Source organism: Monomorium pharaonis, chromosome 8 (assembly GCF_013373865.1).
Source record: "Monomorium pharaonis isolate MP-MQ-018 chromosome 8, ASM1337386v2, whole genome shotgun sequence".
Lineage (NCBI taxonomy): Eukaryota > Metazoa > Arthropoda > Insecta > Hymenoptera > Formicidae > Monomorium > Monomorium pharaonis.
The window spans coordinates 8836328-8856101 of NC_050474.1; the positions used below are offsets into that span (position 1 = coordinate 8836328).

The 19774-nt window shown below is 29.4% G+C and overlaps 1 protein-coding gene and 1 long non-coding RNA gene across 3 annotated transcripts in view; one reads left to right on the forward strand and one right to left on the reverse strand.

Moving 5' to 3' along the window:
- LOC105833817 (microtubule-associated protein Jupiter) overlaps window positions 1–19774 on the forward strand; it is a 166231-nt gene that overhangs the window by 17691 nt on the left and 128766 nt on the right. The window lies entirely within an intron of this gene.
- Window positions 3139–9098, reverse strand: LOC118647125. The gene is made up of 2 exons (XR_004964438.1): window positions 8611–9098; window positions 3139–8527 (listed from the first exon to the last, which is right to left on the reverse strand). It is a non-coding gene; the product is annotated as an uncharacterized LOC118647125 (long non-coding RNA).

The window sequence follows — 19774 nt, forward strand, 5'->3', positions numbered from 1 at the left end:
GTTTAGTTAATATGATTAAATTCTTAGTAATATTTAATAATTATATTAACAGCAACCAAATATAATAATAATAACCAATCCGTTACAAAACAGTTATTAAGTATTATTAAATATTTGGTTATGTTATGTTAGCCGAATATTTAATTGAAATTATTTTATCAAAGCTTAGTACCATCATCTAAGTTTGATTATTAGTATCAAACTTTTTTTTAGTGTATGCCTAATAATGATCATTAAGTATTAAAATTAACATATACAACTATTAAATCTAATACTATAAATTATTACACAGATTGATATTAAAAATGCATAAGATGTGTTATTTTTCGTATATTACTGGTCGTGTAGTCCGAATCCGATTTTTTAGCATCTTTAATCTCAATTTCCTGAAAAACCTGACGTGATACAAAATTTTCGCGTTTGGATTATTTACTTAGATATTAATTTATTATTAAATATTAATTTATATATTTATAAACAATTATTTTTACAAAATACTGTTTATTTTATTTTATAGTTAGACACTTTCATTAACCTTTCCGGGACTGGAAGCTAATATTAGGCTTCTTATTAAATTTTCCGAAAACACTATTTGATTAGCTAAAATTACTTTTTCCATAATAATATATGCCTTTATTTTGAAATAAATAGATGTTATTTTACTATCCTACTTACAAAGTACGACATAATTATATCTTTATACGTATTTTTTAACACACTTTTATTGCAAATTACGTTAAACAATTATTTTAACAATAAACAATAATATAAAGTTTAAATAGAGTGAAAAATACTTATTTTTTTCCGGACCGGACGCTGGGGCAATGTCATCTTTTTTGTAATTCAATTCACTGACAAGAGTAAAAATCTTCTAACATTAAAATTAAAAAAGTTCTTCAAAAAGGGTCAGTTCTCTAAAAGTTAACACATCATTTTCCTAACAACTTTTTATATATTTAATTTTATATGTTGATTTTAATTATTTTTTGACAAATTGAAATTTTTTAAAGGTTGGAATCAGATTTAATAGCTCAGAAACTAAAAAGAAGTTTTATTTGCAGAGATTTACCTTATCTTGTTATCATCTTTTAATTTAAAAAATGACTAATGCTTGGAGTAATACATTGAAAATACTGAGACATGATAAATGATAAAAGGGAAGCGATAAAAATTATCACCATCTTATCAATGATTGTATTGTTTATTAATATATTGCCACAAATCTTGCATACCGCGTAACAACCAAAGAGATATTTAACTCGTATATTTTTATCATTGAGTAATATCAAATTGCTAAGAGAGAGTAAACACAGTAAAACAAAATAAAAATTAATAACAATTATAAAATTAACGATTATGATTTACTGTTTATTTATATTATAGAGAAGAAGGTAGTAATATGGCCAATGCAGATAATATGGCTACCCATATTATCTCCGTTATTAACTGACGAATTCTAGTAATTATTTGTGGTATCATTTGTTTAGTATCTATGTTATATAGTGACACTAATATGAAGCGCAACAATTGTTATAAGCCATTTTTACATTTGAGAATTTCGAAAAAATTTTTTAAAGTACAATTAGCGGCGCACCTCTATTGTAACAATATGCATTGTCTGATACTTTGAATATTAATGCTATTTGATGCAGCTTACTTAACTAAGATATTACCATATTACCACCTTTTCCTTTATTAAATTGTTATCATTTTTTTTTATATCAACGTTGAGCTTCTTTAAATAAGAGATTTATTTTTATTATTCTTTTTTGCTTTTTATGTAAAAGTTAATATGTTAATCAAAATACTTAAAATACTAATTAGAACTACTATTGAATATATATTTTAATATTAAAAAATAATAAATTTTCTAGTTTGTATAAATAGTTATTCTTATATTATAGTTGCTGTATTTTCTTCATATCATTACTTTTGTAGAAAATATATATTTTTTGTTTAAAATATATCTTTTTATTTAAAATATATCTTACTTAAGCTCAATAACACAATTTTGGGATGTTATTATTTTTTAAAGATTTAGGACTAAAATTAAAGACATTACTATTCTGGTTTTTTTGATACAATAGTTTTTTTTATGAGGAGAAGCATAATACTTAGCGTCTTTTTTTTTTTTTTTTTTTAAAGATAATTATATTTAGATTCGAAAATGACATGAAAATAATTGATGCGAACGTAAACATTAGTTGTATGTAGAGTTATTCAAAATTAATTTATTATAACTTCTTTTGTTAGTTCAAGTAAAACTAATATTCAATATAGTGGTAGAACATTCGAGAAAATTAAAAAAGTGGCAGATCTATTAAAATAGTTTTTCTCATTTTTGAACGTATTTGTCATATTATAATATGATTTTAATATTCAAACACAATGTAACACAAATTCAACAATTTAGCACAACTCTTGAAATAAGTTAGTCTTGAAAGTAAAAAGTTAATAATTTCTCATAGGTCTTGAAAATTAACATAAAACTATTAAATCTAATACCATAAGTTATTAGACATTATACATGGATAAGATGTGTCATTTCTCGTAGATTTTTGGTCGCTGAGTCCGAATTTACAAGTAAAAATTTTGTATCACGTCAGGTTTTTCTAAAAATTGAGGTGAAAAATGCTAAAAAACTGGATTGGATTTAATGACCAAAAATCTACGAGAAATTGGAATTATTTTATCTTGAGGAAAACTCACAAGTAAACCTATTCAAGTGTTATACTCCGATTTTGATAAGCTTTGAGTATTTCGTAGTCTAGGTTAAAATAAGAAACACGTATTTTTTATACGTGCTTATACGGCCATTAAGGGGGTGAAACACTCTCTTGAAGAAATTAGTTTTTGTTTCTAAGTGAATATTGTCGAAACAGTAAGAAATATTAAAAAAAGTTTTAAATAAAAATTTTATGGCTTTTAATGTAGTTTATAACAGTGCAATTGAATTTTTAAAAATTGAAGGGGACGGGAAGAAATTTCGAAAAATATATTTTCAAAGAATTCGATTGCATTGTTATGAACTACATTAGAAAGCCATAAAATTTTTATTTAAAACTTTTTTAAATATCTCTTACTCTGTTTCGACAGATTCATTTAGAAACACAAAAACTAATTTTTTTTAAGAGAGTGTTTTACCTTCTTAACGACCGTATGGGCACGTATAAAAAATATCTTACACATGTGTAAGATGTGTAATGTAAAATATATATTTCATAATAAACTGTGTATCTTATTTTGACCTAGACTACAAAACACTCAAAGCTTATCAAAATTGGAATGTAACACTTGAGTACTTGTCAGTAATCAAAACATTTTATTAACGTATTATATTTTTTATTTATTTATTTAAGATTAATTTTTTCACTTTTTAATTAGGTTGTAATATTGACCATTACTTTCTTTTAATCTTTTTAATTAGGTGGTATTATTGATCATTACTTATTTACTTGTGTAAATACGTCGAGTCTGATTAATTATCTTTATTTCGAGAGCTCACTTCATGTTTATTGAATGAAAATCGCTTAACTTTTTAATACTCTATTATATCAAATGTGTAATATTCCATATGTTATATTTTCAAATTTTAATTTAGGAATAATTCCATTTTTGGCAAATATACATATGTTAATTTATTCTTTTATTTACAATATTTTTAGTATTCTCTGAATAAATTTGTCATTTGCACGAACATATTTTCGAAGCCTTGAAAGGTTCGAAACTTCTAATCTTTCAAATGATCAAAAATAACAATTCTAATTCAGAATACTTTCAGTTATCAGTAATTTCAAACGAATTCGTAATAAGTTTAATTGATAAGGTTCCTAAAACAAAAATTCTTATATAATACATAGTTAATCCTATCTCATTTATGTGTTAATGTAACTTGTGTAAATCTAGCGCCCGACCTTTTAATTTTTTTTTTTTTATAGAAAACGTTAGCATTTGTAGTTTGTAGTAACAATAATTTTGTTTGTAGTTTAATAGAATAAAAAATATTAAAATTAAAAAAAATTACTTTTACCCGACATTGAGATATCTTGAATATTTTTGCGGGACTCGATTTAGAATCGTTTGTAGTTGTTTGTGATGATTTTGCTTTCGTTTATAGTTCAACTGTTTGCGCGGTATAATTATTTAAACAATTAAGTAATAATGAATTATATCTCGCAAACGGTTCAGCTACAAACGAAATAAAAAGCAAAATTACTACAAACAACTTATACAAACGATATTGAATCGAGTCCCGCAAAAAAATTTGAATCGTTTGATCTACGTTTATTAAGCTGGCATAGTCAGTTTAGCACAATCGAATAAAACTTACACAGAAATTTAATGTTCTTTAGTTGCTAATTTGTTACTCAAGTCCCTATTTTTTTGCTCCAGTCGATTTAGAGAAAATAGTGGCTGTGCTAACTCAAGATTAAAGTTAGCACATTCATAGAAGACAAATTTTTTTAATTAAAAAAAAGCTAGATTTCTTTACAGCTAATTTTTTGCTAATTATGGAGCAAAAAAAAACGGGATTTGAGTAACAAATTAGCAACTAAAGAGCACCAAATTTCTGTGTAAGTTTTATTCTATTATGCTAAAGTGCTAGCTTAATAGATGTCAATGTCAGGTGCAAGTTATTTTTAAAAATTTTAACATTTTTTATTCTATTAAACTACAAACATAATTATTGTTACTACAAAACAACTAGAAACAAAATGCTAATGTATTCCATAAAATAATTAATTTCTAAAAAGGGGTGCTAGGTTCACATAGGTGTTATTATAAGAAAAAACAAATAGCTATTATTTCCTGGTAGAAATTTATACAGTTTAACTGACTACTTAATCCATTACTATCTAGTATTAATGATTTCTCTTTATATACAAAAATACTGCCTAGAAACTGACCTGATTTTTTATTTTAATTGTTGAACAATTTCAAATATGTAGTTCTGTCACAAAATGTCAAGAGAGATTAAGAGGTTAAAAGATTAAGAGGTACTTTTACTGTTGAGTAACTGTTAAGTAACTGAATTCGGATAGTATACAGTTTTTTTATACAATAACTATGAGAAAAGCGTTACATCTTGATTGGTATCCTAGATAGTTTACTATTCAGTTACTGGACAAAGACCAGTAAAACTGTCCAATAACCAATCAAAAGCTGTACTAAATTTCTACCAGGGTTATTAATTAAAAATTAATAACTGGATATTTGTGAAAAATATTACAAATACATTAAATAAAATCATAAAAAGATCTTTAACAAAAGAATTTCATATCCCTGGATATTTCCGGCAAGTTGATAAGATAGTCGAATGTTGTCTATACTCTATGGACAGAGATTCATGCCCACGCAGTTCATTGTCCGTGATAATGCCCTGAAGGCGATTCAAACAATTCTCATTTCCAAATGGTCGACAATTAAATACCATATTTAAAATGTGAAAGAAGCAATGAAGAGTGAGAATCAATGAAACATGCAATTCGGAATCATTAATTGCATGGAGTTTAATTATTCTTTCTTTTTCCCTTACGAAAGTGATGGAATATTCTCAACATTAAAATGTAATCCGTATAAGTAGATTGTAGTTTTACTGCTAATTTATAATTTACATTATATATATATACAAGTATTCTACACTTTTTTCTAATAATTACATAATTCTTCGAAAATGCGATCTTCGAAGGTTTTAATTGTGAAGCTTTAAATTTTGGAGCCTTTGAAATCATTAATTGTACTATTAGTGGAGTGTTCTTAGATTTTGACTGCGGAAAAATTAGCAACAGGCTAGACTCAATATATTTGAAATATATCCAGCCTCTTCTTCAATATATCTCAAATAAAAAAATTGTCTACTTCTTTAAATGGTGAGTTCTTTTTTTTATTTAATAAAATAAGTGCAAAATTGAAGTTTTTGGCAAATAACTTTTTAATTAAACATTTTTTTTAATTAATGCCAACAATTGAAAGCAGAAAATTTCACATAAAAAATGTTTATAAAGTTTCTTTTAAACCATAATTTTTTAATTATCAAGACTTCCAAAAAATTCTAACTCTTTTGAGTTAGAATTCATAGACCGATATCTTATTCAAGATCCATCTTAAGTACGATCTTGAGACGTCAATCAAACTGTTATTTAATTGGTTAAGTAAGTCTTAAGTCTGCTCGTGGCTTAACCCTTTTCAGACCAAAATGCCACATTTTCTTCTTAACTTTTAACTCTATTTTTTTATGTAATCAACCTAGTAAAAATTTTTTGAACGCAAAAAGCCTTTTTTAGATGCCGTCGTCAAAATTGACCTACGAAACTGTATAAGTTACAGCTTATTTTTTTGAAAAAAAGTCGATTTTTTCACAAATTTTTTTCAAAAATTTGTACACACAACGGACACACCCTCCCCACACACAAAAGAGATACAAGTCCGACTGAGCAATCTCCACACTGGTGTATCTTGGGTGACGCTAATACTAACGATAGTGTCTCTGCATCAAAGATCATAGATTCTTAAGATTGAAAATGATTTGACAATAATATCGGAATATTTATAATTTTCAAGCATTTTATATGTGGTGTTGATAAATTCTAGTCGGTTTTAGATTATATTTAGTGAGAAAATCTATAAACCATAAAAAAATTTATAAAATATCAATTTTTTTGAATTTACTGAACTTTGAGCCGCCATATTAAAATTGCCATATTGAATTTTTGAAAAAATCGCGATGAGATCTTTCAGAGCAGATACAAATGACACATTTCTACCATGGTAGAGATGTTCTGGCCACTTGAACTCAAAATGTGGGATTTTTGAAAAACATTTTAAAATTGGCTCTTTTTTGAAATAAATGAGTTGTAACTTTTTTCAAAGACTTTGTAGGTCAATTTTAACGACGACATCTGCAAAAAAAAAGCTTTTTGCATTCGAAAATGGTATTTAAAAAATTTTTACCAGGTTGATTAAATCAAAAGATAGAGCGCTGAAAGATGAGAAGAAAATGTGGCATTTTAGTCCGAAAATGGTTAAGACAATTCTTAAACTTAAAGGAGTTCTGCTGCTAAATCAAAATAAACAGATTTTCATGAAACTTTGTAGAGAAGTTTAAATTAGTGATATAAATTGTGTGACTGTCAAAATTTCAGAAAGCTGAATTAGCTAGTTATTTAGATGTTAAATATTTTATTAACATGAGCTTTTATGGGAATTGATGAATTTTCCGGAATTTTTACAGAGTTTTTATTGTCGTATTAAACGTAGAAGTAATGAACAAATGTTAGTGAAACTTTACAACAATACATCTTAGTTGTCCAGAAAAGTACTGTTCAATTTTTTAAACGGTGCACTTGCTCGTTTGAGTGAAATAATTGATAAAATAAAAAAAGTTTACAATAATCGAAGTAATACAGCACGTAAGTGCTGGTAAATGTGTGGTAGATATAACATGAATTTGAAATTGTTGTATTTAGTTATCTAAGGGTGATATAATAGTGAAGAATGCTTATTCTTAATTTTTTAAAAAATTATTTTAGTAATGAAGATACTACTTTATAGCCGAATTTTTTTTTATATTCACCATTATTGACTTTAGACCACATACAGCAAAAAAAAAGAAGGCAACAAAATGGTCATTTAAATATTTTTCTTTATTTGAAACTCCGTGCCACTTGTTGTGTATAAAGATGACAAAGATAAGATAAGATCTTTATACACATAAGTTGATGTGTATAAAGATGAATATGTAAAAAGATATACTCTTGTTTCGTTATGCTAGTGAATATTTAATTATATTAGAATTAAGAATATTTCATTACATATTTAGATATTAGAAAAAGCAAAGATAGTTTGTAACAATATAATAATGTTACAAAAAATAAAGTTTATTTTTTAAGTAATCTTTTATTTTTTGCATCAAATTTACATACTGAAAAGCGTTAAACAGTATATAATGTAGAAAGAATATAAAACAAAATTATTCTATATTAATCTAATAGTCTTTTATAATTTTCATAAATATCAAGAGACAAGAGATAGCTTAACATTATTGAAATTAAATACAATTATATATATATGATACATAAAAGTTATTGAAATCAAACCATTATAAAATAACGTTATTATAAAATAAGAAAAGCAGTTCATTATGCAGATAGTAATCATACGTTATTGCCACGGAATTACCCCTGTTCCATTAAAATAGTCACACCGTTCATCTCTGAGACGAAGAGCAATATTAGCATGGCGATTACCACCCTGATTGACTAAATTTGCTATTCCGAAAACAGGCTCTTGTTGCCATTCTCCTAATTGAAATCTATACCCAAGCTCGTTTTCTTCATCAAGAAAAGTGGGAGGAGTATACATGAGTCTTCCTACTACTTTACTTCTTAACATATTATGTATACAACAACAAGCTAGAACAATTTTTGTCACATCATCAGGATTATATCGCATTGGTGATCTAAAAATTTGGAATCTAGCTCTTAATATCCCAAAAGCATTTTCAGAACATCGTCGGGCTCTAAATAATCTGTAAAAGAAAAAAATGCATAAAAAGTCAATTAATATGTGAAAAAAGATATTTTAAGAAATACAGTTTTAATCAGCAAATACCTATAATTAAATATTTTCCTATTTTTTCTGCCGTTACATAGATCTCGTGAATAAAGAATAAGAACTTTTATATTTAATGGAAATCCTTCATCTCCAAGACAAAAGGGAATTTTTTTTCCGTGTTAGGCAAACGTGATGATTTAGGAATTTTCAGATTATTGTCAAGATAAGTTTTAAGAGTGCACTTATTCTATATCCCTGAATCACTGATTTTACGATTTGTACCAATATCTATGTATGAATCTAAGTTTGTGCATCCACCACAGCCAGTAATACAATAGAAAAGGCATTTTTATAATTATAATACAAAGATCCTGATTGTAATGGTGGATCGATTTTAAAATGTTTGCCGTTCATAGCACCGATGCAATTATAAAAATTCCATTGATCATCAAAATCGTTAGCAATTACTTTCCATTCATTTTCACATGATGGTATTCTCAGGTATTCCTGTTTCAGAACAGTAGTAATAGCAACGTATACTTTAATTACACAGGCACAAAAAAAAGTGGTTGGTCTGGCGGACTAGACTAGTCAATCCTTATGTATTTCAACTCGCTGAATCCGAATCCAAGGTCAGAATTGCAAAGTTAGCTCGCATTTTTTAACCTCAAAAAAAATTTTTTTAAATGTTGGTCCGGCGAACCAGACTAGTAAATTCTTATGTATTTTGACCCGCTGAATCCGAATCCAAGATCAGAATTTCCGAATTGGCTCATTTTTTCCTAACCTCAAAAAGAAAAATTTTTTTTTTATTTTGGTCCGGCCAATTAAGCAATTCTGACCTTAAATTTGGATTCAGCAGGTCAAAATACATAAAAATAGATTATTCTGGTCCGCCGGACCAACATAAAAAAAAATTTTTTTTTAGGTTAGGAAAAAATGAGCCAATTCGGAAATTCTGATCTTGGATTCGGATTCAGCGGGTCAAAATACATAAGGATTGACTAGTCTGGTTTGCCGGACCAACATTTAAAAAAAAATTTTTTTTGAGGTTAGAAAATGCGAGCTAACTTTGCAATTCTGACCTTGGATTCGGATTCAGCGGGTCGAAATACATAAGGATTGCCTAGTCTAGTCCGTTGGACCAACCACTTTTTTTTTGTGTGCCTGTGTTATTCCTGATATAGTACTTCGACCAATGCGATATGAGAGGCAAAAAGATTCTTCAGATTCTCCTAAACAGTAAATATATTTTAAATATATTTAATATGCATTAATTTTATACATTATTGATATGCGTTGGATATATTTCATATTTCTTACATAAATTCTAAAAGATACCTGTTGCAAGATGTCGCAAGGTGAGAGATAATCTCTCAGCAGCTGGAATGCTTTCTCTTAAAGGGCATAGCGGAATAAGCAGGTGAAATCTGCCCCCGCACTAATCGAGCTCAAATTGATATCATTAGTTGGCACCCTTGAGATGTAAAACTTCCCCAAATATTAGTTACAAAATTGCATTTTTGGGGGAGTTATGGAGGGGGAAAACAAAATAAAGAAAGTGGTTTTTTTCGAAAATGGTTGGACCGATTTTAATGAAAAAATATATGTTGTAAACATGATTTAGACAAGTTTCAGAAAATTTTAAGTAATTTTTGTGGTAAAAAAAAACCCGATAAAAAATTTTTTGAATTTTTTATGAATTTTTTTGGGGGTGATAGTTCTGAGATACCACTTTTATATTTTCACAAAAACATCTCTAGATCTTCTTCTTTAACACATTTTTTTTTTTAATCAATCGGAGTGGTGGAACATGGTTAAAAATAATAATTCACACCGCGCCGCCGTGTCGCGCCGCGCTGGCTGGGCGACCGGGCCGCGGCGCACGGCGATTGTTGTCATGTTGAACTTACATACTAGTTGCAGTGTTGCAATGTTTAGTTGCCAAGAAAAATTATGATATAATAATATAAAATATAATAACACATAATATTTCCAGGACGTCTGCAATTAGCCTATAAAACTTATGGTTTCGGCAGTTTACCACAAGGAAATCGCCTCTCACATTATCTATCATCGAGGTGCTTTTTTAATGTGAGTTCCCTTGCCTTTCACATTATCTATTATCGGGGTGCTTTTTTAAAGTGAGTCCCTTCGCCTCCTACATTATCTATTACCGATAATAAATAATGTAAGAGGCGAGGGGACTCACTTTAAAAAAGCACGCCGATAATAGATAATGTGACAGGCAAAAGAACTCACATTAAAAAAGCACACCGATGATAAATAATGTAAGAGGCAAGGGGACTCACATTAAAAAAGCACCCCGAATTTAAAAACGTACTGCAATCTCTTCGTGATGAACTTCCGAAACGATAAGTTTTATAGCCTAATTGCAGAGACTGAGTCCCAGATGCGCACAGTAATAAACGGACACAGCAGGCTGAGTGAAACGGACACAGACCAAATGTGCACAGACCAAATGCACACGGACCAGATGCACACGGGCTAAATGCGCACGGACCAAATGCGCACAGTTGCAAACCTATGTGGTGCAGAGAATGCTTTACACACACACACACACACACACACACACACACACACACACACACACACACACACACACACACACACACACGCACGCACGCACGCACGCGCACACACACACGCACGCGCACATGTGGGGTGCAAGTGGGGGCTTCGCCCTCCTCCCGCACCCACCCCGTCGATAGAGATGCCCGAAAAGTCGCAACCCATGTAATAAGTTTGTAGGTTACTGTGTCCGTTTGGTCTGTGTGTATTTGGTCCGTGCGCATTTGTTCCGTATGCATCTGGTCCGTGCGCATTTGGTTTGTGCGCATTTGTTCTGTGTGCATTTGGTCTGTGTCCGTTTCACTCAGCCTGCTGTGTCTATTTATTACTGTGCGCATCTAGGACGCTCCTATTGCAGACGTCCTGGAAATATTATATGTGCTATTATATTTTATATTATTATATTATAATTTTTCTTGGCAACTAAACATTGCAACACTGCAACTAGTATGTAAGTTCAACATGACAACAATCGCCGTGCGCCGCGGCCCGGTCGCCCAGCCAGCGCGGCGCAGCACGGCGGCGCGGTGTGAATTATTATTTTTAACCATGTTCCACCACTCCGATTGATTTAAAAAAAAAATGTGTTAAAGAAGAAGATCTAGAGATGTTTTTGTGAAAATATAAAAGTGGTATCTCAGAACTATCACCCCCCAAAAAATTCATAAAGAATTCAAAAATTTTTTTATCGGGTTTTTTTTACCACAAAAATTACTTAAAATTTTCTCAAATTTGTCTAAATGATGTTTACAACATATATTTTTTTCATTAAAATCGATCCAACCATTTTCGAAAAAAAACACTTTCTTTATTTTTCTTTCCCCCTCCATAACTCCCCCAAAAATGCAATTTTGTAACTAATATTTGTGGATGTTTTACATCTCAAGGGTGCCAACTAATGATATCAATTTAAGCTCGATTAGTGCGGGGGCAGATTTCACCTGCTTATTCCGCTATGCCCTTTGTATTTTGTTTACGTATTAGTGGAGTTACTTTTTCTAAAAGATTTTCAAACGTATTTGTGTTCATGCGAAGGCATCTGCAACAAAAATATAAAACAACACAGAAAATGCAACAAAGATATGAAAATATGTAATACATAAAATGTATTGTAAATTAAATTAGAGAAATAGCTTTCTTAACTATACACTACATTATATATATATATATATATATATATATATATATATATATAATGCATTTGTTACCTTCTAAATCTGTCTGAATCTTCGAAAACCAATTCCATGAAAAGGTTATGATGCATAACTCTCTTCTTTTTTTTTTATAAATAAGAACTTGTCTATTTTGAACGTTTGTTTTCTTTCTTCTCTATTAAGGCAATTAATAAAAGAAGAGAAATAGCTACATTTCTTTTCTTGTTTGCTAATGTAATTTTATGTGACATGGTTATAACACTCTTAATAACACTGCCATATTATCAATCGCAATTCACAATGCACATCGCAATACTAGTGTGATTGGACAATCTTCAATCTTCAATGCGTAGTCTGACTGGGCTTTAAGCTCAGTTTATGAATTCCGTCCCTAGAGGAGCGGCAAGTGCGTTGCGCCCGCGTGAGTCCGCGCGTTTGGTACAAATACGTCCCTAGTATCCGCCTAATAAAAAAAAAATATTTAAAAAATCGATTAATTTTGATAAAATATACTTCAAATTAGAAATTTAATGTAATTTTAATATTTTTGTAAATTAATGTAAAAGTAATATTTTGAATGTTAGTAATCAAAACGTAATGTTTTATTATATGAAATTCTTGACTTGATCCAGTATTTTGCTTGCCATTTTTATAAATTTATTAAAATTACTTTAAAACTATAAGATATTTTTTTTTATATAATATTTTATGAGCTCTGTGAGTTAAAAAAAATAACAAAAATTTATTTAGTAAACTACAAGACTAAAAGTTCGTAATTTAAAAAAAAAAATCGTATTTTTTTCATAAGTTCTTCAACTTGTCTTGGAATATTGAAGACTAAGATAAATCATAAAATACTTTCATAGGTATGTTTTTTAAAGTTTAGAATGTGTACTTTATGATGGTGCTATAATATTTTAGTAAAAATAAAAATTATATACGTTAATAATAGATACAAATTTTTTTACTCAGTACAAAGAAAAATAAGTATTACTATAAATATCTATAATTAATGAAATAAGCTTTTTTGCAATTCAACGCGTAGAAGTTGTAAATAGAGGTCTACTTTTGTAAAATATGTCTTAATTAGATTTTTTTTCTTAATCATAACATTTAACGAAAATTTCATAAATATTACATGAAATAAATTTTTGGCAACGTAACGCATGATTTCCATGTAATTTTTGCTGTACAATTACATGGGGTTATTAATTTGTGCGTTATTTGTGCATTACATGCGAGCTGCACTATCAGGGGTCACCCCACTAGATACCAAATTTTTTAAATAATAATTTTATAAATTTTTTTCAAAATATTTTAAAATATTTTCGTCCTGTTTGTAGTCTTGCTAATATTTTTAGACATAATCCGGATTACATACTATAGGATGTCAAATTCAAATTTGTTCGCGGACGTTTGAATGCCTAGCGTTGGCCCTGTTTACTCGCTTGCTCGTTTACGTGAAGTGCAATGCGGACACAGCACACCGTCATTGATATTTTGTTGCAGGAAACGTCGCTGAGTCATACAACTTTTAAGGTAAAAGGGAATACTGTAGAGACTGGAAAATGTTATTTTTTAAAATTATTTAAAAAGAAGATGATACTCGTAAATTTTATTTACACGAAAGTATATATTGTAATATGTATGAAGAAAAAATTAAATCCGATATTTTTATTTTTGTATTTTTTAGAACTATACAAGCCTTAAAAAACCTAATTAATACGATTTCACCCAGGTAGCAAGCCCACGTCATTTTGACGTCCCAAAATGGTCATATCTGGTCATATGTCGTCAAAATTACCATTTTTTTACATGACCTAAAATTGACGTCATGATGACGTCATTTCGAAGTCATTTCAGTCATGATCTGACGATTATTTTCCCAGACAGCACACATCCAAAATCGGGACATAAAGACGTCATTAAGACGTATTTTAGACACGGTCTAAAGCGGTGTCTATACAATGAGATTTAAGGCGTAAGGCATAAGCATATCATATAAGCATATTATATTCAACTTTAAGAGAACTTTTTTAAGAAAACATTTAGATATCTTGGAAATAATTTCAAAATGGTCAAATTAACCATTTGAACGCTTCAAAGTCTTAGTGCTAAATAGATCGCAATTTCCATCAAATTATAAAGGTTATGGAAAAAGTTAAATTTAACAATGAAATTAATAAGTAAATAAGTTAATGCTAGTTATTTTTAATGTTTTGCAAAATTTAATTGCTTTTATAAAAAATAATATAATTGCGACAGTTTATAACATATAGGTATATGTAGACAATAACAAGTACTCATATCGATGATTCAAACTGGCGTAGCAGATAGAGTACAAGGATTTGTAATCCTAAGGTCCCGGATTCAAAACCTACCAGCGGCAAGTAAGAATAAAATAAAATAATATAATTTAAATTTAATTAATTAATAAAAATTTGTTCCAAATTTAGTACGTACTGTTGATAAGAATAATAAAAAAAAATAAAATTTTTATTTTATTTTTTAATCTCTAGTTGCATTTTAAAGATATCCGATTTAAGAAATCTTTTAGATATTAAGTTTCATGATATCTTTCTGTTTTCAAAAAACGACGCATTGGTTAACATTCTGACATTATATGTTATCTTTTAGAAGTTTTCTTTATGTTATCATTTTCAGAAACAGGATATCTTTTAGAGATCTTTTTGACAACATATTGTTCACGTCATTCCATGACGTCAAAATACGGTACATTTCATGACGTCAGGAATTTGTGACATTCGACCGTCATTTTAACGTCATAAGGGCGTCATTTCGTGACGTCAAGAATAGTTAATAAATGATCATTTTGGGACGTCAAAATGACGTGAGCTTGCTACCTGGGCAGGTTGGTCTAAGATAAAAAAATCAAAAATATTTTTAAAATATGGATCATTCTCTTCAGTTTTATTGTAGGAAATTTTAAATGTTGAAAAATTAAAGTTATTGAATTAAAAAAAATTACATTTTGATTCTTTCTTGGCTTACTTTTTGACGCCTAAAAAATCCAATTTTGAATTTAAGATGAGGTTAAGAAAAGTGATTTATATTTTAAGAAATATGTTGGTTTTTTATTTTAGATTGGTTGTTTTGCCGAAATTTCGTGTCAACTAGTTTTTTAAGGGTTGATTGTGTAACTTTGGAAAGCATAAAAATAAAGATATTGAGTTAATTTTTTTTCTAGAAATTTACACATTGGTTACGTTCAGCGGAGAATGTAGCGGTGGAACTGTTGTAAAATTCTCCAACACTTTTGGTGTGGTTCCTGCTCTTAGTTCCTGTTGGATTTAAATGTATAAATCAATATATAAAACAATCTTACAATAGTTTCACCGCTACATTTTCTGCTGAACGCAGCGATTATAACATATACTTTTGTATAAATAAAATCAAGTTTTATTTACGCGTATTATTTTCTTTCAAAAAATTCCAAAGTTACCGTTATTTTCTTAATCTGTACAGTGCCATTCCCTCCGCCGCTTAACTGACAGTCGTTTATGTTTATTTGACTGATTTTAAAAGTTTTTTGTTAGAGCGGCTTCGTTATTTTCTTTTTTATATGTGCAATACCTTAACTTTAATTCTATACACTATTAAATAATTCGATATTTTACACAAGGGAGGTAATACAGTCTCTTTAAATGGTTATTACTCGTATGTTATCAAACATTTTGGCTTAAGGGGTTACATACCCAGAAATTTTGAGAAAATGCATTTTTTGTTTTTTGAATATTCGTAAAGTATAAGGTCTTGAGAATATCCCCTGCAAGTTTCAAAGTGATTCCTTGAAAATTGTCGGAGATATAGTGAAAAAGGTCCAAGCGCGTTCGACGACGCTGAGGCGCGATGGGCGCCTTCTAATCTTTCGCAGCAGGTAGCTTACGCAAGAATATTACGCCGGCAAGCTAAAATCGAAGCCTTTGATGCCGCTACATCTGGGGAGGGTTTACTGTATGGCCCTGGAGTGGATGACTCCATGTAAGTTTGAAAAAAAGTTATCTACGTTTTAACCGAATGTCAAACTTTAAACGCGTTTTTCTCGAAACCATGTTTTTAAAACGCGTGCCAAAAATATCTCGAAAACAGCTAGACCGATTTATTTGAAATTTGGAGGGCTTAATCTACACAAAAAAAGGCAGTCTTTATCCTAGCGGTTTTTTTTTAGAGCCCTTACTTTTTTTTAAAGTTAAAAAAACGACCGATTTTTATCCTAAAAAATCGCTTTTTTTTAAACGGCCGCCATTTTGTCAAAAATCGATATTTTAAAAATCGGCTACGATAAAGACTAGATAATATCATTCAGTTTAAGAAAATTCTAGGCTGGTCTGTCTCAGATAAGTTCTGTACGAGCTGCAATTGGCACCTTTTTTCAACAAGGTCTTGCGACGAGGACAATATCTCCGCCATTTTTAAATATTTTCAGTTTAAATTTATTCTGAAACAGGTTCTAAGAATGTATTTTAAAGTAAAAAAAACTAGGATTAATTACATACATTAGGTTTCGAAAAAAAAATCGAGAAAAAGGCCTATTTTTTACGTCTCTGGGTGTATGTAACCCCTTAAAAAATTTTTTTAACACATTGAACTTCTAAAAATAACTCGAAAGTTATTTTGGGACAATTTAAATTTTAAAACAGTGAAAAAATCTGAAGATAAGCTAAAAACTAAGTCTAAAACTAAAGTCAAAAACCAGTGGGGTTTATTCTATCCCAGATGTAAAATTAAAGTAAAAAGAAAACCGATTTAACATTTAGTTTTCTTTTTTTTTATGATTTGAAATAGGCTGACGATTTCTGAAAAAGATTGCCAAAATTGCCGCTTTGTAAATCCCGATAATTTTTGATTGCTACAAATTTTGATTGCTACAAATTTAAAATTGCACTTTAATAAAATTTTAGTATGACTTATTGAGATTTCATTACAGTCCAATTTGACATAGTAACACTTAATGTGCCTTGATAATTTCCTGTTGGCAGCATAAGTATTATTAAATTTTTATACGTTGTCATTGACATCACACAAAAAATGTGAAATGCGTTTATAATACGAGCAAGAAACGAGTACACGCTACTGACATCTTAATAGTACCTCGCTGCTTTCGATAAAAGAAAGGAAGAGGAAGAGAGGGAGCATGAGAGAAAAATGGCTTATTAAAATTTTTTATAGTCATTATATAAATGAGTATGATAGTATGCCATATGTGCATCTAATGAGGCCGTTAAATTATTTAGAAAATGTCCAGCAATGATTACACATTTATAAGTATAATGTACTCTCTCTCTCTTTCTCTTTCTCTTTCTCTTTCTCTCTCTCTCTCTCTCTCTCTCTTTTCTCTTCTAGACATTTTTATTTTATAATAATGTTTTGCAGTACACGCACAATGTTTACGTTTTAATCAGGTTACGTTTGTGATATTTTGTATTTGTAAGCAGCATTTAATGTTGAGAGGATAGTCGATGACTACAACATTTGGAAAATAATATAATCGCAGGAAAAAAGGAAAGGTGAAACGAAGGATGACATTTTGCTGTGAATTATTAAGAGAGGCGGAAATCGCGGAGAGTGCATTCGGTTATAGAATGAGAATTGCGCAGTTTTTTTTTTAGTTACGAATGCAACATGATTATATAGGAACTTGACTGCAATTAATTCTTTAATGTGAAGATTTCAGAAATTTATTTCTAACTATAGCTGCAGCGAGAGAGAGAGAGAGAGAGAGAGAGAGAGAGAGAGAGAGAGAGAGAGATTCTTGCGTATTTCTTAAAATAGATTCTTTGTTTAATTTAGAATAAACAAAAGTAAAAGATAATCTTTTTTACATCAGGAACAATTATTGAAAAGAAAAACGTTTTTGCGAATTTATTTTAAAAAATTACATTATTTAATTAATTTTAAATAAAAATTTTTAGTAGAAATATTTAAAATGTATATTTAAAATATTTAAAATATATAAAAATATATGATTAATCTAAAAATTTAAATTTTTACGGCAAATTAAGGACTTTTTAGAACTATATAAAGTAGGTAATTACATAAAATATATTTATAAAATGGTGATTAAATATTTAAATTATACGAAACAAAATTATTTTACTATGAAAAATACATTAGGAATATTTTTCATTATAAAATTGATAAAAATTTTAAATTTTGTTATTTTAAATCGGTATGTTGAAGTCGAATCCATGATCGACACACGAGTTCCTTCATCCTGTTGATTACTAGGCTAGTTAACGCCTTGCGCACTTAAGGCACACTTTATAGAACGCATTGCTCGCAGCAAGTCCATTAATCTTGAGATAGAAGGGATGTTTATCTCGGTTTATTGTTGATAGTAGTCGTGCATGTGCAACATGTGCGTGGCCGTTCGCGAAAGCGCATTGTGATGTGCACACGCAAAGGAAATCATTTGCCTGGGGAAATTTACGGTTGATCGTGCGATTACGTGCTAACGCGCGCGTTCCGGCGGAACCCTGTGAGCGGGATATTATTGCATATCCCGCGAGCAGAACTTGCACGCACGCCTCTGCTACATTTTCTCGCGGAATTCGAGAAATGCATATCTCTTGTTTTTACAAGTTTCATCCCGTTGTCCTTTTGCCGGCAAGCAAACTCAAACGTGTCTTTCTCGAGCTGAAAACGATCATTATTTTCTTTGTGTATATTAGGTTTTCTCCATATTCAGAATGTCAGTGAATGAGAACCCAAAGGTATGTTTTTTCCAATAATGATAGATAAATTTATGTATTTTTATCCTCAGAGAACACGCAATGAAACTTTGTTACCTCAAATTATAGATTTAAATTTATTTCTTAGAATACAAATATTGTGGCACACACATATGAAATAAAAACATTTTGTATTTCTGTTAAAATTTATCTTTATTAAAATTTTTGCAGTAAATGTTTAAGATACCAGAGTGTTAATATCATGTGTTAATATAATTTAATTGTGTTTTTTGTATATTTTGTGTTAAATTGATATTTAACATTTATTAGTATTAAAATAATACAATTTATTTAAATAAACAAAAATGTAATTTTGCAACAAAAATTTTAAGATAAATGAATAAAATGTATATGTCAACATATATAATATATATATATATATATTTATTTATTTAATGTTAATTTTAGAAGAAATATGTTTTTGTTACGTATATGTCAAATGTAGTTCTTTTCGTGTCGTTTTTTTGTGCATAAAGTCGCCTATTTTCACACAAGACGGTTTTCTCACACGAGTAACTTATTATTTACAGTAACTTATTATTTAGTTTTTGCCCTCTAATACATGACGTAAGTCATGCAGAAAAACTTTTCAGCATGATTTTTTTTTGCACATTTGATTATTTTTCATATCTTTGCCTTCGTTACCACATTCACATGCATGTCATCTCGCAAGACGCATACGCTAACTTTCGCAAAATTACCGATGCTTCGTTGCTTTCGCGA